Source organism: Eschrichtius robustus, chromosome 3, assembly GCF_028021215.1.
Source record: "Eschrichtius robustus isolate mEscRob2 chromosome 3, mEscRob2.pri, whole genome shotgun sequence".
NCBI classification, from domain to species: Eukaryota; Metazoa; Chordata; class Mammalia; order Artiodactyla; family Eschrichtiidae; genus Eschrichtius; species Eschrichtius robustus.
The window spans coordinates 145,900,177-145,925,448 of NC_090826.1; the positions used below are offsets into that span (position 1 = coordinate 145,900,177).

Sequence of the window (25,272 nt, forward strand, 5' to 3'; positions counted from 1 at the left end):
CAGAGCAAGAACCTGAAGGAGACAGTAGTACAGCTTGTGATGGGTTCGTGCTGTGGGCAATCAATATGCTTATATGTACTGGATATCTGTTACTTTTCATCAGTTTTAAAAGAGTAAATTCAGAGATAAAGCCCTATAAGATAAATTTGTGTTTTATAAACTTCTTTTTCATCTTATGGTGACTTGAGCATCAAAAGCTGTTGATAAAAACATGATTTTTTATACCGTCTTAAGAAACCTAATCCATGAAAAATTAAACTATCTTAAGTCCCCTACATACGAACTTTCAAGTTGAGGACTTTCAAAGATGCAAACGTACATTCGCATGTCCAATCACATAAGTTAGTTCACGTGTCTGGCGTGCATTGTCATGTGCATGCATCCTCTACAAGTGGTTGTGCTTATGTGTACTTTACAGTCCTGTACAGAGTACAGTAGTACAGTATCTTTATTTCAAGCCCAGGATGTTTAGAACCAAGCGTAAAATCAGCGGTGATGTAGATGGTACTGCTAAGAAGAGCCAAGCGATAACGAAGAAACTTGCCGTGCAACACAAGGAGGAGCTTACTAATGAAGACCTGATGGAATCGGAGGCCCAGAGAAAGGACAACGAGAGACAAGAGGAAGAAGAAGTAACTGAAGAACCGAAGAGATTCACAACGCAGGAAATAGCCAGGGGATTTTCTTTATTTGAGGAGGCACTGTTAGTTTTTGAGGCACAGGACCCAAACGTTAAACTTTACATGAAGGTTGCAGCAGCCATTCAGAATGCAATCCAGTGCTATCGTGTCATCTATGACAAGAAAAAAGAGCTACTACCCAGACGTCACTGGATCATTTTTTCAAGTGGGTAGATAGAATTGATTCCATCAAGGAACCAGAACCTGTGCCATCAACGTCAGGCGTGAGTGAAATTGCAGCTTGCCCTCCATCTCCCATTGCTGACAATCCTTCAGCTCTACCATCTCCCACCTCCTCCCCCTCCTCCAGTCAGTAACTCTTCTAGTCTGTTCACTCGTTGCCAGCCCCTGTATGGCAGCTGTTGTACTGTACTACTGTACTTTTTAAGGTACTGTACTGTAAGATTAAAAATGATTTTTGTGTTTGTTTTTTTATGTATTATTTGTGTGAAACATATTATAAACGTATTACAGTACAGTACTATATAGCCGATTGTGTTAGTTGGGTACCTAGGCTAACTTAGTTGGATTTATGAACAAATTGGATTTACGAACGCATTCTTGGCACGGAACTCATTCGTATGTAGGGGACTTACAGCAGTTATTTCTCTCTGAGACTCTTTTGGGACATTATAGATGTGTAATTCTTATTTTAAATTAAAAGAGAAAAATTTTTTCCACAACTCCCCAAATCCTAGCTTTTACAGCTGCTTTGATTTAATTTCTTTTAGGAAAACAACATTGTCCTTGCTGGAAATTAATAAATAGCTGAATCCATTAAGAATCTTCCATTAATCAAAGGGAAATTGTTTTTCTATTACAAACAAATTACTAAAGCATAAATCACGGTGCTTTTAGCCTTGCTCACCAATGGTTTAGAGAGGACAACACCATCCCTCTTCCACTCTCTCAGGTAGCAGCTTGAATCTTTCCACTCTTATTAAGACCACAGACAAAGATTTTACTCTACAAGATTCTGAGAGAATCAATGTTGAAGAACTGAGTTTGAAGAACTCTTTAGAGACTGAGGATTCATCAATGTCAGCCAATGGAAAACTCATTTGATTCTTAAGAAATTTGTATTTATTCTCTTTTGGCTCCAGTGGGCCATTTGCAGCAAGACAAACTAGTGGGTGTCTAAGAGAACAAGGAATGGTACAAATCCATGAACTAATGCATTGCTTTCATCTGGCTTCACAAACGATTTACCATTCCATTCGCTTTTTCCTATGGGAAATTGGAAAAATGCTTCTGCTGGGTTCTGGCACAGTGCTTGCTCCCTTCAAGGACAACCATCTCAGGAACACACCTGCACTCTAGCAAAGATTGTGTTCACCGGAACAAAGGGGAGGCGGAAAGGCATTCTGAAACATTCCAAGCTGCTTGGAACATCCCATGCATTAACAGACCCTCTTGTGTGTTAGATCATTCTCATCACAATGTCTGCTAATGCCTTTTGTGAACAGGAACCTTTGTAACTTTAGCAAGGGGGAGTAATGACATCAACAGTTCTATTGGACCTCAAAAATATATAATTGTCCGCAGCGTGACAATTTTTTTTACATTTGTAACAAAATGGATATTTTTTGGTAAATAAACACAGGAAACTGCTTTTATATTTATCTGCAAAACAAGGACAAAAGAAGCAAAGATATGCAAAACATTTTTGGGGGGGAGCTGGATTTTTAACTTTATGTACAAAAGTCATGCAAAACAAGGCAAGCTAAAAGCAAAATGGACATAAAACAAAACAATGCAAATTTCTAGTGGAAGGAGTTGTCTAGAACTGTGAAGGCGTCTGAGATTTTCCTTTGCTTACAGTAAGCTAACAAGTTAGTCTGACAGTTTCATGGATGCTGGCAGAAGAAAAGAGACTCCTGGGTCAAAGATGAAGGCTTATTTATTACTCACAGCAATAGCAGTAGCCAGAGTTACTGCATTTTGGTGCTTTCCTGAGGCCCTATTCCCATATGGTGATGTGAATAGGGCCAAATGACACCTGCACATACAGTGGGTTCCATTATAGGAGAGGAATTCTGAGCTTTGGGCACTTGGGCACCTGAATCTTTTATAAAGGGCAGTAAGCATGCTTCCCTTTTGCTCTGGAGTTAGGCATTACTTTATTTTATTGAAGAGTAGTCATGCCTGCCCTTTGTTTCCGAGCATCATCTCTATCTTAAAAGGCTGTGAACAAAACTTCTCTGAGCACTGGAGGAAGACATTATCTCTATCTTATAAGGCTGATTGTTAGGTGAATATCCTTGAGATAGTCTAGAACAAAGGGCAGCCAGTGACTCACTTGCAAGATGTATAGAAACGTGAAAGACCCATGCGGAAATGTCTCCCAATAGGAGTATTTGTGATATTGTGTTCTAGTTTTAACCATCAGCAAATGACTTCAGACAATCAACCATTCATTCATTCTCAAGTCACTCATTCATTCAGTCAATGAGTCTGTCAGTCATTTAACAAACATTCACTGAGTGCTTGCCATGTACTGTAGAGAAGCAAAAAAAAAAAAAAATTAGTAAAGATGAATATGTTTCCCTTAAGAGATTACATACTCCTGAAAGAAACAGTAATTTAAAAGATGATATTAATGTTAAGCAGAGATAACGGTGTATGTTTACCACAGTTTTCTCTTCCAGGGAACACATAACAACTGCATTTTCAGGCTTCCTTGTACTTTCCATTAGGTTGGGGACCTGTGACTTAGTTCTGGTCAGTTGGATGTGGGCATAAGTGATGTAAGCGTGTGGCAGACCAGGTCCTTCAGAACATCCCATAGGACTCTGAAGCTTTCTCTTCCCCAGCCATGCAATCTGTGGAAGACTGCCAGATCCATATCAGATTTGCATGAGCAAAACATAAACTTTTATTATCTCCTGTTTACAAGTGAGGAAACAGAACGGAAATACAATGTACTAAATATGATAATAGAGATACATTATTTCCAGTACCATGAACAAATTCAGGGCAAGAATTCTGACTTACTCATTTCACTTTCAGCTCTTAGCACAGGATCTGGAAGAGGAATATACTTACCTTTTATGCCAAGGAAGAGATTGTTATGGTAATTAGGGGCACAGAGTCAAGGGTAACACTTTTTATTTAGTTATTTTTTTAAGATAAGAAATGTTTGAATATGACTATAGGTGAAGGAAATAAATCAACGGAGGGGAAGAGGATGAAGTTATGGAAAGAAAGGTCTTCAAGGGAGGGTAGAAGAATAAGGTCTGGAAGAGCTAGTAAGCAGGTGGGAAAATAGCCTCTTCTTAAAAAAATAGCCTCTTCTTACCTGACCATATGGAAACAAGGAAGAATAAGCACTTGAGTGATGGCTCTGGGGAGAGTTTGTTTTATTTAAGGCAAGGGAGGTGAACGCATTAAGAGAAGATATTAGGTTGTAGATTCCAGCCATTGACAGAAAAAAATAGTATGTACTGTCTCGCTATTTTGTACCAAACAGGTTTTCGGAGGATTCATAAACATCTCATTTAATCCACTCAGTATTCTCCAAGGTACTTTGATATCACTATTATTTCATAGATGAAGTAACTGAAACTCATAGAGGTGAAGTAATATCTGCTGAAAAGTGGCAGAGCCAGGGCTTAGATCTGACCCATCTGACTCCATGCTGTTTCTGCACTAGAATGATCAGATAGAGGAAGTCTAAGGAATGAAATTATGTAGCACCCTTGGAGAATTTAGACTAAGGTGCTCTTCATGTCACATAGCCTATGTCCAGGAATAGTAATCTGCCAATGGAGACGCATTGAGTACCTTCACGTAGACACCAACAGAGTTTTAACAGGATTTGAAAATGGAACAATTAAGTCAATCAACAGGTTGTTATAGAGGAGTCAACTCACCAGTTTTTTGTGCTTTTTTTTAATTTATTATTTATCTATTATTTATTTTTGGCTGTGTTGGGTCTTCGTTTCTGTGCGAGGGCTTTCTCTAGTTGTGGCAAGTGGGGGCCACTCTTCATCATGGTGCGCGGGCCTCTCACTATCGCGGCCTCTCCTGTTGCGGAGCACAGGCTCCAGACACGCAGGCTCAGTAGTTGTGGCTCACAGGCCTAGTTGCTCCGCGGCATGTGGGATCCTCCCAGACCAGGGCTCGAACCCGTGTCCCCTGCATTAGCAGGCAGACTCTCAACCACTGCGCCACCAGGGAAGCCCAACTCACCAGTTTTTTACCAATCTGGGTTCATGATATCAAGCAACTTGAATGATGGTTTGTTTACAACCTCCCCAGTGTGAAAGCCAATACAGAGGGAATTAAAAGATGATACCAAACCTTCGATATCTCTGCAGTTGCCTTAGCTTATTATCCTTTTTAGGACGATCCTGCTTCCTTTGAAGATATAGGCACATATTGCATGACTATGAATGAGAAAGATTTTATCAAGTCATGAGTGCGAGGTTGAATTAAAACTTTGGAAAACATTTATTATCTTGACTTATTAAAATAATCTTCAGGATCTGAAATTATAGATGCAAAATTGTATTTGTTCAAATAGTTGGGCTTTCTAAACCTAAGAAATACATTAATTCACTCATAAATTCCAGAAGTAACGTTTAAAGTAAGCCGTTAGAATGGCATGAAATGAATATTGACAGTGACATCTGCACCCAGGCTAGGAGCTACAAGGATGATGATAGAAGAGGCTTGGTACAGATTTCCTGGAATGTACCTGGAGCATCACAATGAGCACTATTCAGCAATGGAAAGGGATAATAGAATATGAGGTAAAGTAAATGAACAGGATTCCTAACATGGGCTTGGCTGATGCCATCCTTTCCCTGTCTTAGGAAGAGTTATCTCCTTCCACAAGGCACTGCTTGCTCACTCCAAGTTTTCAACCTTGATGGGATCCTAGTTAAAGTGGTCCACTAGTCCAGTGCATTCTCACAGCTGCCCAATTAAGGGACCATTTTGCTCCCAGGAACGCACTTTTCCCAGAAGGGTTCTCTGGGCTGGCTACGTGACTGAAAATGGCCAAAAATGCCCTTGCACATTTTGTGGCTTAGAGACAAGATCTGCATTGCAAGTGCAAGCCCTTGACTGGAAGAAGCCAGATTCCTCTTGGAATCCGAAGGGATCTCTCAAAAGGATTTACCCAGGTGTTTTGGAGATCTTGCAGTTTCACTTTAAAGAGGCATAGGATCTGAAAGCCTTCCTTGTTTCAACATCAGCCTTCCTGTGTGGTCCAAGTGTACTAGTCTGTTCTTAATTTTTACAACTGCAGTCTTGCTTCCTGGAATTAGAGTTCTGATGCTTTCTTGGTTAACTTTCTTTTGATTGATTGAGACAGCATTCTAGAAATGTGGTACATGCTCCAATTTTGCCTACAGTTCTAATTCTGAGCTTCACCTGGTCCTCCTAGGGTGCATGATATGTTTCATCTTATACTTCTGGCACTCATTTATAATTTCTGATAATTCGACCTCACAAATATGTATCAAGAACCCACTAGGTCTCTGCTAATCTCTGCAGTGCCCCCAAAATATCTGAGTAGAACAGTCCTTTTAGAATTTTTATCAATAAGCTTATAATCAGAAATTAAGTAAATCTGCTTTGAGAACTACAATCCATTAATACAATCTAATATACTTACTAGTATTCTTATAAATCTCTTAAATACTTACAATAATTGGTAGTATTCTTTTATTAACTCTATAGTATAAAGTAACAATACAGACTTCGAAATGTCCAGCCTCATCATGGCCGGGGGGCCCTACATCTATATTCCAGCCACGATGATCTCCTTTCAGCCCGTCAGACAGGCTATGCTTTCCCACCTCTGGGTTTTATTTCATCTTTCTTAGAGGCTTCTTTTTATAGAATAGACTTCCCTGATCACCCATCTTCCAGATCTGATTTAGGTCCCCTTCATTTCTCATATGACCTCACACTGCCACCATCACAGATTTTATCACTATGTACTGTGACCATTGATTTATTTTCTGCCTCCCTCATGATTCATAAGCTCCAGGAGAGCAGTGTCCACTTGAGTCTTATTCTTTGTAATGTGTCTCCTGTCACAGCTAAAGCCCACCATTGGTAAGTTGTCATTACATTTGGGAGATAGGATGAATGTATGAGAAGGCCTATGTTTCAGCCCAGGTCTCTCTACTGGTTGACTCTGTCAATGATAGTGTTGAAGATAATACCTTGCTCTGAGGGTTGTTGCCAGGATCAGATGAGATAGTACAGGTGAAAGTGCTTCATAATCTATAAAAATGTTAATTATTACTCAATCTTCTTAATTGTGTTTCTATTTCAACTGCAATATGTTAATTTCTACTGTATTTTAAGTTACTTTTAAGTCTTGCTTGAGATACTTTCATATGCAAATGTTTTTTTCCTTCCCCAAGAAAATTATAAGCGATAGAAGATTTCACTTATTTTTTAAAATTTTGTAGCAGTGCTTGTCACCCTAAAAAAGTTATGGAAAATTTAAGGTGGAGATTTTGTGACCTATCACTTGGTTTGCTTTTATGATTTTCATATTAGAAAATATTCAACTAACATGTATCAGTGTATTTAAGAAATTATATATTTCTATTTAACAAGTTAATACCATAAACAAACAAAGTTATTTATACTTACATTTATATAAAAATTAGATACTCTGATTCCACAACCATTGATATTTCATAACTGCTATGTGTGATACAATAAAAAACCAAGTATATAGATTACTTGATTTTAACAATATTGAAGTGGGTTTTTTTGAATTTTATTTTATTTATTTTTTTATACAGCAGGTTCTTATTAGTTATCCATTTTATACATATTAGTGTATATATGTCAATCCCAATCTCCCAATTCATCACACCATCACCCCCCCGCCACTTTCCCCCTTTGGTGTCCATATGTTTTTTCTCTACATCTGTGTCTTAATTTCTGCCCTGCAAACCAGTTCATCTGTACCATTTTTCTAGGTTCCACATATATGTGTTAATATACGATATTTGTTTTTCTCTTTCTGACTTACTTCACTCTGTATGACAGTCTCTAGATCCATCCACGTCTCTACAAATGACCCAATTTTGATCCTTTTTATGGTTGAGTAATATTCCATTGTATATATGTCCCGCATCTTCTTTAACCATTTGTCTGTCGATGGGCATTTAGGTTGCTTCCATGACCTGGCTACTGTAAATAGTGTTGCAATGAACATTGGGGTGCATGTGTCTTTTTGAATTATGGTTTTCTCTGGGTATATGCCCAGTAGTGGGATTGCTGGGTCATGTGGTAGTTCTATTTTTAGTTTTTTAAGGAACCTCCATACTGTTCTCCATAGTGGCTGTATCAATTACATTCCCACCAACAGAGCAAGAGGGTTCCCTTTTCTCCACACCCTCTCCAGCATTTGTTGTTTGTACATTTTCTGAGGATGCCCATTCTAACTGGTGTGAGGTGATACCTCATTGTAGTTTTGATTTCCATTTTAGTGATGTTGAGCAGCTTTTCATGTGCTTCTTGGCCATCTGTATGTCTTCTTTGGAGAAATGTCTATTTAGGTCTTCTGCTCATTTTTGGATTGGGTTGATTGTTTTTCAATATTGAGCTGCATGAGCTGTTTATGTAGTTTGGAGATTAATCCTTTGTCTGTTGATTCATTTGCAAATATTTTCTCCCATTCAGAAGGCTGCTTTTGGTCTTGTTTGTAGTTTCCTTTGCTGTGCAAAAGCTTTTAAGTTTCATTAGGTCCCATTTGTTTATTTTTGTTTTTATTTCCATTACTCTAGGAGGTGGATCAAAAAAGATCTTGCTGTGATTTATGTCAAAGAGTGCTCTTCCTATGTTTTCCTCTAAGAGTTTTATAGTGTCCGGGCTTACATCTAGGTCTCGAATCCATTTTGAGTTTATTTTTGTGTATGGTGTTAGGGAGTGTTCTAATTTCATTCTTTTACATGTAGCTGTCCAGTTTTCCCAGCAGCACTTATTGAAGAGACTGTCTTTTCTCCATTGTATATCTTTGCCTCCTTTGTCATAGATTAGTTGACCATAGGTGCGTGGGTTTACCTCTGGGCTTTCTATCCTGTTCTATTGATCTGTATTTCTGTTTTTGTGCCAGTACCATATTGTCTTGATTACTGTGGCTTTGTAGTATAGTCTGAAGTCAGGGAGCCTGATTCCTCCAGCTCCATTTTTTTCCCTCAGGAACGCTTTTCAAGGTCTTTTGTGTCTCCATACAAATTTTAAGATGTTTTATTCTAGTTCTGTAAAAAATGTTATTGGTAATTTGATAGGGATTGCACTGAATCTGTAGATTGCTTTGGGTAGTATACTCATTTTCACAATGTTGATTCTTCCAATCCAAGAACATGGTATATCTCTCCATCTGATTGTATCATCTTTAACTTCTTTCATCAGTGTCTTATAGTTTTCTGCATACAGGTCTTTTGTCTCCTTAGGTAGGTTTATTCCTAGATATTTTATTCTTTTTGTTGCAATGGTAAATGGGAGTGTTTCCTTAATTTCTCTTTCAGATTTTTTATCATTAGTGTATAGGAATGCAAGGGATTTCTGTGCATTAATTTTGTGTCCTGCAACTTTACCAAATTCATTGATTAGCTCTAGTAGTTTTCTGGTGGCATCTTTAGGATTCTCTATGTATAATATCATGTCATCTGCAAACAGTGACAGTTTTACTTCTTCTGTTCCAATTTGTATTCCTTTTATTTCTTTTTCTTCTCTGATTTCCATGCCTATGACTTCCGAAACCATGTTGAATAAGGGTGGTGAGAGTGGACATCCTTGTCTTGTTCTTAATCTTAGAGGAAATGCTTTTTTCACCATTGAGAATGATGTTTGCTGTGGGTTTGTTGTATATGGCCTTTATTATGTTGAGGTAGCTTCCCTCTATGCCCACTTTCTGGAGAGTTTTTATCATAAATGGGTGTTGAATTTTGTCAAAAGCTTTTTCTGCATCTATTGAGATGATCATATGGTTTTTCTTCTTCAATTTGTTAATGTGGTGTAACACATTGATTGATTTGTGTATGTTAAAAAATCCTTGAATCCCTGGGATAAATCCCATTTGATCATGGTGTATGATCCTTTAAATGTGTAGTTGGATTCTGTTTGCTAGTATTTTGTTGAGGATTTTTACATCAATATTCACCAGTGATATTGGTTGGTAATTTTCTTTATTTCTAGTATCTTTTTCTGGTTTTGGTATCAGGGTGATGGTGGCCTCATAGAATGAGTTTGGGAGTGTTCCTTTCTCTGCAATTTTTTGGAACAGTTTGAGAAGGATGGGTGTTAGCTCTTCTCTAAATGTTTGATAGAATTCACCTGTGAAGCCATTTGGTCCTGGGCTTTTGTTTGTTGGAAGATTTTTAATCCCAGTTTCAATTTCATTACTTGTGATTGGTCTGTTCATATTTTCTATTTCTTCCTGGTTCAGTCCTGGAAGGTTATACCTTTCTAAGAATTTGTCCATTTCTTCCAGGTTGTCCATTTTATTGGCATAGAGTTGCTTGTAGTAGTCTCTTAGGATGCTTTCTGCAGTCTGTTTTAACTTCTCCTTTTTCATTTCTAATTTTATTGATTTCTGCAGTGCCTGTTTTAACTTCTCCTTTTTCATTTCTAATTTCATTGATTTGAGTCCTCTCTTTTTCTTGATGAGTCTGACTAATGGTTTATCAATTTTGTTTATCTTCTCAAAGAACCAGCTTTTAGTTTTTTTGATCTTTGCTATTGTTTTCTTGGTTTCTATTTCATTTATTTCTGCTCTGATATTTATGATTTCTTTCCTTCCGCTAACTTTGGGTTTTGTTTGTTCTTCTTTCTCTAGTTCCTTCAGGTGTAAGGTTAGATTGTTTATTTGAGATGTTTGTTGTTTCTTGAGGTAGGATTGTATTGTTATAAACTTCCCTCTTAGAACTGCTTTTGTTGCATCCCATAGGTTTTGGATCATCGTGTTTTCATTGTCATTTGTCTCTAGGTATTTTTTGATTTCCTCTTTGACTTCTTCAGTGATCTCTTAGTTATTTAGTAACGCATTGTTTAGCCTCCATGTGTTTGTGTTTTTTACGTTTTTTTCCCTGTAATTAATTTCTAATCTCATAGTGTTGTGGTCAGAAAAGATGCTTGATATGATTTCAATTTTCTTAAATTTACTGAGGCTTGATTTGTGACCCAAGATGTGATCTACCCTGGAGGATGTTTCATGTGCACTTGAGAAGAAAGTGTAATCTGCTGTTTTTGGATGGAATGTCCTATAAATATCAATTAAATCTATCTGGTCTATTGTGTCATTTAAAGCTTGTGTTTCCTTATTAATTTTCTGTTTGGATGATCTGTCCATTGGTGTGAGTGAGGTGTTAACGACCCCCACTATTATTGTGTTACTGTCGACTTCCTCTTTCATAGCTGTTAACAGTTGCCTTATGTATGGAGGTGCTCCTATGTTGGGTGCATATATATTTATAATTGTTATATCTTCTTGGATTGATCCCTTGATCATTATGTAGTGTCCTTCCTTGTCTCTTGTAACATTCTTTATTTTAAAGTCTATTTTATCTGATATGGGTATTGCTACTCCAGCTTTCTTTTGATTTCCATTTGCATGGAATATCTTTATGATCTCCCTCACTTTCTTGTAGACAGCATATCTATGGTTCTTGGTTTTGTATCCATTCAGCAAGCCTGTGTCTTTTGGTTGGAGCATTTAATCCATTCACATTTAAGATGATTATCAATATGTATGTTCCTATTACCATTTTATTAATTCTTTTGGGTTTGTTTTAGTAGGTCCTTTTCTTCTTTTGTGTTTCCCACTTGGAGAATTTCCTTTAGCATTTGTTGTAGAGCTGGTTTGGTGGTGCTGAATTCTCTTAGTTTTGCTTGTCTGTAAAGCTTTTGATTTCCAGACGAATCTGAATGAGATCCTTGCTGGGTAATCTTGTTTGTAGGTTCTTCCCTTTCATCACTTTACGTATATCACGCCACTCCGTTCTGGCTTGTAGAGTTTCTGCTGAGAAATCAGCTGTTAACCTTATGGGAGTTCCCTTGTATGTTATTTGTTTTTTTTCCCTTGTTGCTTTTAATAATTTTTCTTTGTCTTTAATTATTGGCAATTAGATAACTATGTTTCTCGGTGTGTTTCTCCTTGGGTTATCCTGCCTGGAACTCTCTGTGCTTCCTCGACTTGGGTGGCTATTTCCTGTCCAATGTTAGGGAAATTTTCGACTATAATCTCTTTAAATATTTTCTCGGGTCCTTTCTCTCTTTCTTCTCCTTCTGGGACCCCTATAATGCGAATGTTGTTGCATTTAATGTTGTCCCAGAGGTCTCTTAGGCTGTCTTCATTTCTTTTCATTCTTTTTTCTTTATTCTGTTCCGCAGCAGTGAATTGCACCGTTCTGTCTTCCAGGTCACTTCTCTGTTCTTCTGCCTCAGTTATTCTGCTATTGATTCCTTCTAATGTATTTTTCATTTCAGTTATTGTCTTGTTCAACTCTGTTTGTTTGTTCTTTAATTCTTCTAGGTCTTTGTTAAACATTTCTTGCATCTTCTTGATCTTTGCCTCCATTCTTTTTCTGAGGTCCTGAATCATCTTCACTATCATTATTCTGAATTCTTTTTCTGGAAGGTTGCCTATCTCCACTTCATTTAGTTGTTTTTCTGGGGTTTTATCTTGTTCCTTCATCTGGTACATAGCCCTCTGCCTTTTCATCTTGTCTATCTTTCTGTGAATGTGGTTTTTGTTCCACAGGCTGCAGGACTGTAATTCTTCTTGCTTCTGCTGTCTGCTCTCTGGTGGATGAGGCTATCTAAGAGGCTTGTGCAAGTTTCCTGATGGGAGGGACTGGTGGTGGGTAGAGCTGGCTGTTGCTCTGGTGGGCAGAGCTCAGTAAAACTTTGATCCACTTGTCTGCTGATGGGTGGGGCTGGGTCCGTTCCCTGTTGGTTGTCTGGCCTGAGGCGATCCAACACTGGAGCCTACCTGGGCTCTTTGGTGGGGCTAATGGCGACTCTGGGAAGGCTCACACCAAGGAGTACTTCCCAGAACTTCTGCTGCCAGTGTCCTTGTCCTCACGGTGAGCCACAGCCACCCCCCGCCTGTACAGGAGACCCTCCAACACTAGCAGGTAGGTCTGTTTCAGTCTCCTATGGGGTCACTGCACCTTCCCCTGAGTCCTGATGCACCCACTACTTTGTGTGTGCCCTCCAAGAGTGAACTCTGTTTCCCTCAGTCCTGTTGAAGTCCTGCAATCAAATCCTGCTAGCCTTCAAAGTCTGATTCTCTCGGAATTCCTCCTCCCATTGCCGGACCCCTAGGTTGGGAAGCCTGATGTGGGGCTCAGAACCTTCACGCCGGTGGGTGGACTTCTGTGGTATAAGTGTTGTCCAGTTTGTGAGTCACCCACCCAGCAGTTATGGGATTTGATTTTATTGTGATTGTGCCCCTCCTACCATCTCACTGTGGCTTCTCCTTTGTCTTTGGATGTGGGGTATCATTTTTGGTGAGTTCCAGTGTCTTCCTGTTGATGATTGTTCAGCAGTTAGTTGTGATTTTGGTGCTCTCACAAGAGGGAGTGAGAGCACGTCCTTCTACCCCGCCATCTTGAACCAACCTCCAATATTGAGGTTTTCATGTGTAGTAATAAGTGCATTCTTTTAAAAGTATGGAATTTATTTATTTATGTATTTATTTTTATTGACGTATAGTTGATTTACAATATTATAGTAGTTTCAGGTGTGTGGCATAGTGATTCAATATTTTTATAGGTTATATTCCATTTAAAGTAATTATAAAACATTGACTATATTCTCTATGCTGTACGATATATTCTTGTAGCTTTTTTATCTTATATATAGTATTTTGTACCTCTTAATTCACTACTTCTCTCTTTCCCCTACCCTCTTCCTTCTCCCCACTGGTAACTAGTTTGTTCTCTATATTGGTGAGTCAGTTTCTGTTTTGTTATATTCATTCATTTGTTTTATGATTTTAGACTCCACATATAAGTGAAAATATACAGTATTTGTCTTTCTCTTTCTGACTTATTTCACTAAGCATAATACCCTCCTGGTCCATCCATGTTGTTGCCAATGGTAAAATTTCCTTCTTTTTATGGCTTATATTTCTCTGTATATGTGTGTGTGTGTGTGTGTGTGTGTGTGTGTGTGCACCACATCTTCTTTATCCTTTCCTCTGTTAATGGACATTTAGGTTGCTTCCATATCTTGGCTATTGTAAATAATGCTGCTATGAACTTTGGGGTGCTTGTAACTTTCAAAATTAGTGTTTTCATTTTTTATAGATATTTACCCAGGAGTGGAATTGCTGGATCATATGATAGTTTTATTTTTACTTTTTTGAGGAACCTCCATACTGTTTTCCACAGTGACTGCACCAGTTTACATTACCACCAGCAGTGTACAAGGGTTCCCTTTCCTTCATATCCTCACCAACATTTATATTTGTGGCCTTTTTGTTGATGGCCATTGTGACAGGTGTGAAGTGATATCTCATTGTGGTTTTGATTTGCATTTCTCTGATGATTAGTGATATGAGCATTTTTTCATGTACCTGTTGGCCATCTGTATGTCTTTCTTTAGAAAAAAATGTCTATTCAGATCTTCTGCCAATTTTTGAACTGAGTTGTTTATTTGTTTGATATTGAGTTGTATGAGCTGTTTATATATTTTGGGTAGTAACCCCTTATCGGTTATATCATTTGCAGATATGTTCTCCCATTAAGTAGGTTGTCTTTTTGTTTTGTCAATGGTTTCCTTTGTTGCACTAAAGCTTTTACATTTAATTAGGTCACATTTGTTTATTTTTGCTTTTGTTTCCTTTGTCTTTGGTAACAGATCTAAAAAATTATTGTTATGATTTATGTCAAAGAATGTTCTCCCTCTCCTCCTTCTCTCCCTCTCTCTCTCTCTCTATTACTCTGCTTTTCTCTCTGTCTCCCTCTGTCTTCCTGTCTCTCTCTCTCTGACATAGAGCTAAGAAGAAAAATAGAAATACAAAAATCTATTAGATTTGGAGATTTAACACACTTTTTTTCAGTAACAAATGTATAGACCCCCCCCCCAAAAAAAGAAAAGAAAAGGTCAGATGAATATAGGAAACTTAAGATTTAAATAACTAAATTTTAAAACTTGCCTTAAGTGACATACATGGAACACTGTACTGAAAACTGCAGGATACGCATCATTTTTCAAGTGTCCGTAAAACAAATTTCAACAAAATTCAAAGAGTTGAAATTATAAATCCTAGAAAAATTGTTTAAAAAAAAGAGAAAAAGTATAGATTACCAATATCAGGAATGGAAAAAGGTTAACTCACTATGGATCCTATAGAAACTTTAGAAATTAAAGATATTTGAACAACATCTTGCCAATAAATTTGACAATTTAGATAAAATGGACACATTTCTTGCAAAACACAACAAATAAAATTAACATAAGAAGAAATTTAAATCCTGAATTTTATATCCATTAATGAAGTTGAATCCATAATTTAAAGCCTTCCATAAAGAAATTTTTCAGCCCAGAAAGCTTTGTTCATATATTACCCCAAATGTTTAAGACAGAAATAGCACTAACCTTGTACAAATTTCTCCAGTGGTATTTCTATATATTAGTAATGAACTATTTAAAATAAAGTTTAACATCTTTAAAATTGTAAGTTTAGTTTTTAAATGAAAATTTTAAATATCAAAGACCTAGGAATAAATCTATTGAAGACATATAAGAATACAAAGGCTTACCACAATAAGAAGCCTGTGCACTGCAATGAAGAGTAGCCCCAGCTCGCAGCAACTAGAGAAAGCCCGTGTGCAACAACAAAAGACCCAACGCAGCCAAAAATAAATAAATTTAAAAAAACAAATAAAAATTAAAAAAATAAAAAGCAAAAAAAAAAAAGGAACAACAGAAACAGAAACCCCGTTGAAAATAAACTTGGAAAATTTGGAAATTGCAAAAGTAACATTTGCGCATTGTTCTTAAGGACAGAAATGTTCTCAATTTGCCCTGCCTTCTGCTTTTCCATTAGGACAGCGTCTACCAGCACCAACAAGGCTGCTATATGCACTGGGCAAGCAGTGCTTTTCCACTTCCTCAGTAGTGGAGCAGGGGATACTAAATATTATGCAATAGAGAAACCATTATCAAAACAAGATGACAAAAGATGAGATTACAATCTCAGAGGCCAAGAACCCAGAACTGGGGAGAAAGACAAATGATGAGAATTAAGGAGCTCTCCACAGGCTTTTTCAAATGACAAGCTGATATTTTTCTACTCTGGGTATAAAATTGATATGTACTGATGGCTTGCCCACTAATCATAGGATGGTGAACTTGAAAAGGACATTAGAGGTCATTTAGACCATTATCTCATTTCATTCAAAATACCTTTTCTCTTCTAAACAACATGACCCTCAGTTCTCCAAATTTGCATATTTAACATATAGTTTACATATTTGTGTGTGCAAGGTATTTCCTTCTAATGATTCTTATCAGACCTCAGTAGAATTACTCACTTTTAACTATATTGAGGCAATTAACGTAAGAGGGATTTGATACTGATTAGAAAGAATATGTTTCTTCAAGTTTTTTGTTTCCCAGGGACACATACACACATGCAACATTACCTTAGTGAAAGCTCAGTAACATAAGCCACACACCTCCACCAGGTAGGCCAAAGTGAAGACAGCATTCTGAATTACAAAGCCAAGCAGTTTTGAAAATGGTTCCAACAAACTCTGCAATGAGATTGGGGCCAAAAAAAACCCAAAATCAATTGCTGATTCTTTTATGAAAAAAAAGTATTAAAGTCTAATGATACTTTAAAAAAAAAAGAATACAAAAGCTTAAAACATTAATGAGAGAAATTAAAGACCTAAATACATGGAATAATAACTTGTGTTTATGGATAAAATTATTAAATATTACAGTGATATAATTTGTCCCTATATTGATCTATAGACTCCAGTAGGCTTTTTTTTAGGAAATTTAAAGCTGATCCTAAAATTCATATCAAAAAGCAAAGAATTGAGAATAGATATGGGAACCTTGGTGAACAAAGTTGGAGGACTTAGACTACTAGATATCAAGTCTTGCTAAAAGTAATAATAATCAAGAGTAGGATACTGGCCCAAGGATAGAGAACTAGGCCAATAAAGTAGGATGAGTAATTTAGATCCACACATATTTGGTCAACTGATTAAAAACAAAATATTATTGCAATAGATGGTTTCAGGTCCAAATAGTGCTCAATCAAGTAGCTACCCATGTGGGAAAAAATGGACATTGATCCCCACCTCATACAAGCCTCAAAAATCAAATGCAGGTGAAATAGGAAAAAAAAAAAACAATAAAACTTCTAGAAGATAATATAGGAGAGAAAATATCTTTATGACCTTGTGGTAGGCAAAGATTTGTTAAACAAAGATTTCACAAGCAGAGAGCAAGCAGCAATAATCATAAAAGAAAAGTTTACTAAATTTAATTTAATTAAAATTAAGAGCTCCTCTTTTTAAAAATTATCATGACGAGAATGAAAGACAATCCACAGAGTGGAGGAAGAAATTTGCTATATATTATATACAATAGATGACTCATCCAGATTATTTAATTAAGTATGACAAATCAATAAAAGACAGGACAATCTAATTAATACACAGGAAAAGTCTTGAACCAGAACTTCCCAAAGGAATATATCCAAATGACCAATAAGCATTAAAGAAAGACACTCAAATTTTTAGTCATCAGGGAAATATAAATTAAAACATGATGAGATACTACTACACATCTACCAGAATGGCAAAAATTAAAAATCTGACAATGCCAAGAGTTGGTGAGAATGTAGAACAACTGGAACTTCTGTATTCTAATGGTGGGAGTTTAAATTTGCAAGACCACTTTGGAAAACCGTACACATAATCTATGACTCAGCAATTTCTCTCCTAGGTTTATTCCCAAGATAAATGCTTATGCATGTATACCAGAAGACATGTACCAGAATGTTCAGAGCATCATTGTTTGTAACAGCCCCAAGCAACTCAAATGCCACCAATGGATGAATAAATTTGGGTATATTTCCACAAGGGAGCTATGCAACAATGAAAACTACTGTGATACCATAGATAAATCTCACAAACTATCGAGTAAAAGAAATTAGACACATAAGAGCACATGTATATGCACTTTGTATGATTCCACTTAAAGTTCAAAAACAGTGAAAACTAAAGTGTGGTGATAGAAGTTAGATGAGCAATTCCCTTCTAAGTGGTAGTTACGGAGATGTGACCCAAAGGAAGTTCCTGGGATTCTGGTAATGTTCTGTGTCATGATCTGTGAGGTAGTTGGATGGGTATGTTTCCTTCTGTAAAAATTCTTTGAGCAGTATACTTATGATTTGTGCATTTTCTTGACTTAAAACTTAAAACTTAAAAAAAAAAAATGTAGGCTATACTTCCTGATATCTTGTGTTAGCCATGCCTGCAGGGATAGTCTTGACCTACCAACTTCTGTTAGTAATGGAAAATGTTTTAGTATTTCTATAAATAAACAAATGAGTTTGGTTAATGGATGGTTTGAGAATTTGTGTCATATATTAAGATTCTACTAAATCTATTTTATTAAAATATTTATCAGAGAAATTAGCAGACATATTTAGTGAAATGCACATTTTTTTCAATAATAAAGGGGACAATTATTTTTAGTACATGAATTGCTCACTTATTTCCCGTAGTTCTGAACAGATTACTTCACATTTATTTCTTTTCAAATGCCTACAGGAAAATGCAATAATCATGACTCAACTATAAAATGATGTTTTTTTATCAGCTGTGGTTTAATGGCTGACCATCAATTAGGCTTGGTGTCACAGTACACACCCATCCCCACATCTGAGCTCTGTGTCACAGTGACCCAAAGGACCAGATGTCTTCACTCTTGCATAAGTTGCACTCTGGATGAGCACCTGATAACTATCATTTTGTTCAGGGAAGGTGGCCATCCAAATAATTAAATAATTATGTAATTGGTCTTTGTGAATACTGTTTCCTTTAGGAAGTAAATAGGAAAAAGTGAAGAGGGAGGGGAGCTGAGTTTTGGCTGACTTTAGGAGGGAAGAAAAAAGCACATTTTTCCTTGGAGTAGAAATAATCTTCCATCCACAAGCTGCTTAATCACCTCCCCCCTTCATTCTAGAACCTCAGTCTAATTTAAACTTGGTGAATTTTGCAACAAGTCTCATCTAATCAGAATGGTCTCTCTGATTTAAGCTGCCTTACCTCCTGCAATTCAGGTTATTGTAGGCATTGCTCCAGTATCCTAAGAGAGACAAGATTCAACGCATGAGAAAAAGCAGGGTCAGAGGAATGCAGTCTTTAATCCTTTCGCACCCCACCGTAAGAAAAGGTTGAGCAGTCAGAGATTAACTCTCCAAGATTATGTTTTGCTGTTCTTTTGGTGTGGGTCAATTTAGCAGCTACTGTTTAGAATGCACTTGATGCTAAGACTTCCTTATCCCACAATGTATTAAAGTATATTTATTTTAAAATTCTAAGCTTTTTGTTTTAGTAAATATGTATGTATTTTGCTAGATGAGTGTTAACACATAATGGAGAATATTGCAGAAGAGTCAGCTAAAAAATTCAGAATAATGAAATACTGTTTACAGTGTTGTTCCTATTCTTGTCCATCCTTCGGAAAGGTACACCCAGCAGTTGCACAGGAAAATTATTTTCTCAGATATAATGCTGTGATCAAAAGCATCCCCTCACAGGCTACACCTCATTGTCTTTGTCAATTAAATTGACATTGAGCTGTAGGGATAAAAATTTCTGTCTCTGATTCTAAGGCTAAACCTGCTACATATTCTTTTTCACCTAGAAGGCTATTGATAGGACTGCCCTGAGCTTCCTTCTCTTCCCTTAGATGTAATTAGGCACATACAATGGAAGAAGCTTAAATTGAGCTTTGATGCACCAGACAACCTTTAAAATCAGCAGCTCCTCATTTTCCTCCAAGGGCTAATTTCATGGAGTAGAAACCGGGCTTATGAGTAAGTTAAATTCACCTGTGAGAAAATGAAGTTGCATTTTTGCATATCTATGTTTTGACTTTAAATTTCCAACCTTCTATACTTGGTAGGGAAGAGAGGCCACAGAAGAAAAGATAGGGGGGAAATATGGTTAATTTTTTTGAAAATAAAAAAATAATAATGAGCTAATAAAAGCAGTATGGTCATCTGCATTTTACACTCAGAGATTAAGTAACTTGCTGGTGGTCACACAGCTAACAGGTGGTGGAGCTGGGCTGCAAACCCAGGAAGATGGGCAGCAGACTATCTAGTCAGGACCCACTTACTCTACTGCTTGTGTAAAAGAAACAAGAGATGGATAGGAGATAACCGATCAACGGTGATTTTAAAAATATGAAGACAACTGACATATTTGGAAACAGAGAGAAAGAAGTTAGAAATGATGGAAAATTGGGAAGGGGGATGGAGAATTAACAGAATAAGGTTCCCAGGAAACAGGAAGAAAAAGAATTAGAAGCAGGTGAGAAGAAAAGCACCTCTTCCCCTGGAACGGGACAGGGAGAAAAGAAACTCATGAAGACAAAAGGGTTTGGAGTGATGAGAAATCATCATGCAAGGGTTTTTCTCAGAAGGCTTCTAATTTTACAATAAGGAAGGAGAGTGCAATCCTTTGACAGACGGGAAGGGTAGAGGGTGGGATTGAGGGTGACAGAGAGGTAGAGCAGAGAAATGCATTTGGGGCACAGGGAGAAATGAAGTCCTTGTGGGAGATGTGTTGGAGAACTGTATTTTTGTGGGTATAAATTGTTATTTAAAAAAATCTGAAATTCAAGTAATTTAATATCTTGAGATTAAGTTAAATGACTGAGTTTTTGTGCGCACGAAGACCAAGCCGATATGCAGTCCACAGGTTTAGACACATCCCAGCTTGCATGAGCTTAATAAGCGGCCATATTAGGGTACCAGAAAGCTTCTACTGGAATAATAAATTTTATTTTAGTTAGAAGACTTTCGAACATGGAAAATATGAGAGTATCAAAATTGACACAGGTAATTCTAAATCAGAATCTCCATCTATACACAGTGAAACTAAGGAAGAGGAAGACAGATTAGAAAAGCTTTCTTTAAACAAGAACATCTCATGTAAAGATTTCAGTCTCTGATCCCTTCCCCCCAAGTAAAAGTCTTCAAAAAATTACTATATATGTATATATAATTATATAATCACAAGAGATAGCATCATCTGAAGATGAAATAGAAGAAAATGTTTGGATTGACATAACACTGTCTCCTCGACATTCTACTTATAGGTAAAAAATCAGAATTCTTAACTGAAGCTTAAAATATTTTGCACAAAATAGTTGCCACCTCAATGCGTGCGTGCTTGTTGCACTTTGTCTTTTAAGCCTGCATTTTTCGAAGCCGCCCCTCACTCCTGCCCACCTCCAGGGAGGTGAAGAAGGACCCCGACCACAGGAGGTGCCCGGCTGCCTCCACTGTGGTCGGCAGCAAGAAGGCAGATGCCCACGTGGCTCCCAAGCCCCGCAGAGCACCCAACACACCCCGCCCAGGTGTCCCGACAGTAGAGAATGGGCCCCGAAGCCCCCCGCCCCCCTGCTTCCGGTGCGGAGACGCCAGACCACCCACCGTGGCCGGCAGCTTCCGGGACCCGCAGCTGGTGGCCACGCCCAGTCAGGAGAGCAGCCCGGAGCTGGGGCTGAGCCCGGCTGGGAGGAGGGTGGCAGCTCGGAGGAGAAAACCCTGCAGCTGCTGTTGGCCGCCAGCACGCCCCAGCCATGCACACCCTCGCCCGTCGGAGCCCACCAGGGCCCAGCTGAGAACTGCGGGCCACTATCACTGAGCCCGCTGCGGCGTGGGGCGGCCAGGCCGGATGCCTCCCCCTCAGTGACCGCGCTCTCGCTGCCCACCGAGGTGGGCTCCCCACGCTCCACAGAGGTGGACGAGCCCCTGTCCGTCTCCCGTGAGCAGGTGCTACCACTACCGCCTGCCACCATGAGTGAAGCCGGGCTGAACCTCGCACTCTGCGGCCCTCGAGCGCGGCCCAGGGCCTCCCCACACGAAGTGGCCCTGCGCCTGGCGTCACCCTGTGAGTTTGAGCAGCGGGAGGCCGTGCCCATGGCTCTGGCACACGTGTCCCCTGGCAGCGCCAACGACAGCAGCGCTCGGTCCCAGGAGCTGGCGGGCGCTCCAGGAGTCCAGGAGACATCACCCACGTCTGTCAGCAAGTCCCTGCCCACCCTGTCTTAACTCAGACCCCTTGCCTGCCGCTCCCAGCACCTCGGACTCAGATGAGGACACACTCCTGACCCCTCAAGATCGCCCCATCTCTGCCCACGCAGCCTAGTATCTGCATGGTGGACCCTTAGACGCTGCCTCCTGGCTGAGAGAGCGCCTCGGCCGTGCCCGGAAGCCACCCACCCACCCAAACCCTGGCACTGACACCCCCAAAGCCACTCCAGTGACTGCTGCCAAAATCAAGGGGCTGGCCAGTGGGGACCGGGCCAGGTGGCCACTCAGCGCCCGGAGTGAGTCCAGTGACAAAGGAAGTCAGACACCCCTGTCCAGAAAGTCCTCAGTCCTCAAGACGACCACTCGAGGTCCATCCGGTAAGTACCTGGGGGCTGGAGTCCTGCAGCAGGTTCCCTGCTCACGTCCTCCTGTTCTCTCCTTGATCTGTGGTCTCAGCCACACCCACCACCCCTTCTGGGCCTCAGTTTCTCCTATAAAATGGAAGCTCTGGCCTCACTGCTTCAGCATTTGCCACTCCAAGGTGCTGGAGCAGTAACGTCAATGGAAACATAACGTGAGCACATCCATCATGATGAATTTTCCAGCAGTCGTGTTGAGCAAAAAGAAACAGGTGAAATTGATTTTAATAGTATATTTTATGAAACGCATTTGTGTCGAGGTTCCAAAGACCGCCCCCAGGTTCCATGATTGGCAAGGGGTACTGGGTGTGTGGTCATACTCACAGCTAAATTTATTACAACAAAAGGATACTTAGCAGGATCAGCAAAGGAAAAAGGCTTGGGGAGAAGCCCCTGGAGGGAACCAGGCACAAGCTCCTGGAGCCTTCTCTCAGTGGAGTCACATACCACGTGCTTGATTCTCTGACAACAGGAAATGCCCTCTATCAGGGAAGCTCCTTAGAGACTCAGGGCACAGGGTTTCTATTGGGGCTGGTCGTGCAGGCACCCTCTGCCTCACACATATACTGAAAAAGGATTCTTGGATCCAATTCTTGGACACTAGCTGGGTGTCATACAATTTCCCTCAATTCTGACACTATCTACCCAGAGACAGAATCACATTCTAGAGGTAAAGGGCTCCGTCCCACGAGCACCCTCCACTTCAGATGCCAATCATAAGTCCAGGTTGATACCTGTGCTTCTGACTAACTGGCTATAAATCGAGGTTCCTATGACCCCCCTCTTTGGGTTTAATTTGCCAGAGCAGCTGACAGACTGAGGAAAACCCATTTACTCACTAGATTACTGATTTATTATAAAAGGATACTAAAGGATACAAATCAACAACCAGATGAAGAGATACATAGGGCGAGGTCCTGTACAAGAGATCTTATGTCCTCGTGGAACTTGGGGCCCTGAAATGTGGCATGCAGAAGTGTTCTGGTTCCCCGATGTGGAAGCTCTCTGAAAAAGGGCCAAAAAGCTGTCCTTTGGGGCTTTTATGGAGGCTTCATTACATAGTCATGATTGACTAAATCATTGGCCAATGGCAATTGATTCAACCTCAAGCTCCTTTCCTTTCCCCAGAAATCAGGGGGCAGGACTCAAAGTTCCAACCCTCTGATCATGAGGTTGGTTCTCCTGGCAACCGGCCCCATACCCTGGGGTGGGATCCAAAGTCACCTTCATTAACATAAAACCCAGTTGTGATGGAAAGGGCTTGTTATGAAAAACAAGACACCCATTTCACCTTTTTGGCCCTGAAGTGTTTCATGGAGCTGAGGACAAGAGACCAAATATAACAAAAGATGCTCCCATTGCTCTTACTGATCAGAAAATTCCAAGGGTCTGGGGAACTGTGAGCCAGGAACTGTGGAAGAAGACCAAATACATCTGAGAATGACCAAATATATATATTTCTTTTTTTGTTTTAATTGAAATATAGTTGATTTATAATGTTGTGTTAGTTTCTGGTGTACAGCAAAGTGATTCAGTTACACATATATACATTCTTTTTGATATTCCTTTCTGTTATGTTTTATCACAGGATATTGGACCTACAGTAGGACCTACTGTATAGCACAGGGAACTATATCCAATATCCTGTGATAAAACATAACGGAAAAGAATATCAAAAAGAATGTATATCCATTCTATATTTAATAGTTTGCATCTACTAACCCCAAACTCCCAATCCATCCCTCCCCCACCTTCCCTCCCACTTGGCAACCACGAGTCCATTCTTTGTATCTGTGAGTCTGTTTCTATTTCCTAGATATGTTCATTTGTGTCATAGGTTAGATTCCACATATACGTGATATCATATGGTATTTGTCTTTTTCTGACTGACTTTACTTAGTATGATAATCTCTAGGTCCATCCATGTTGCTGTAAATGGCATTATTGCATTCTTTTCTATGGCTGAATAGTATTCCATTGTATATATGCACCATATCTTCTTTATCCATTCATCTGTCGATGGATGATTAGGTTATTTCCATGTCTTGACTATTGTAAATAGCGCTGCTATGAACAATGGGTGCATGTATCTTTTTGAATTAGAGTTTTGTCCGGATATATGCCCAGGAGTGGGATTGCTGGATCATGGTAATTCTATTTTTAGTTTTCTGAGGAACCTCCATACTGTTTTCCACAGTGACTATACCAACTTACATTCCCACCAATGGTGTAGGAGGGTTCCCTTTTTTCTACACCCTCTCCAGCATTTGTTATTTGTAGACTTTTTAATGATGGCCATCCTGACTGGTGTGAGGTGGTACCTCATTGTACTTTTGATTTGCATTTCTCTAATAATTAACGATGTTGAGCATCTTTTCATGTATCTATTGGCCATCTGTATGTCTTTGGATAAATGTCTATTTAGGTCTTCTTCCCATTTTTCAATTGGGTTGTTTGTTTTTTTGTTGTTGAGTTACATGAGCTGTTTGTATCAAATACGTATATTTCTTACAAATCACAAAAAGGCTAAATTTTTTAAAAATAGCTGAAATAATGTTTTGTTTTAAAGTTTGTACTATTTATTATGTTATCTTTATCTTACATTAGTATTTAGCTTGCTAACTTTTGATAATACTTTTTGCATTAATTTAATAATCTAATAGTTAAATCAGAATTAGAATATGTGCTTAATATTTACACACAAAGTTAAATTTTAGACAGCTTTTTATTTAAAATCTATTACATTTTTAAGTTTCATTGGTTTAAAAATATTATAAATTCTAAATACTTTTAAAATAAAATGCTGGTATTGGTATATTATTTCAAAATTATAATGAAGAAATATTGAAATGCTAGTTGATCATCTTGTTGCAGTAATGTAATCAGAGCA

The 25,272-nt window shown here is 38.7% G+C and overlaps 1 pseudogene; it reads left to right on the forward strand.

Moving 5' to 3' along the window:
* The first annotated feature begins 464 nt into the window (after positions 1–464).
* LOC137760727 (microtubule-associated protein 1S-like) lies at positions 465–23,820 on the forward strand (annotated as a pseudogene).
* Positions 23,821–25,272: the final 1,452 nt, after the last annotated feature.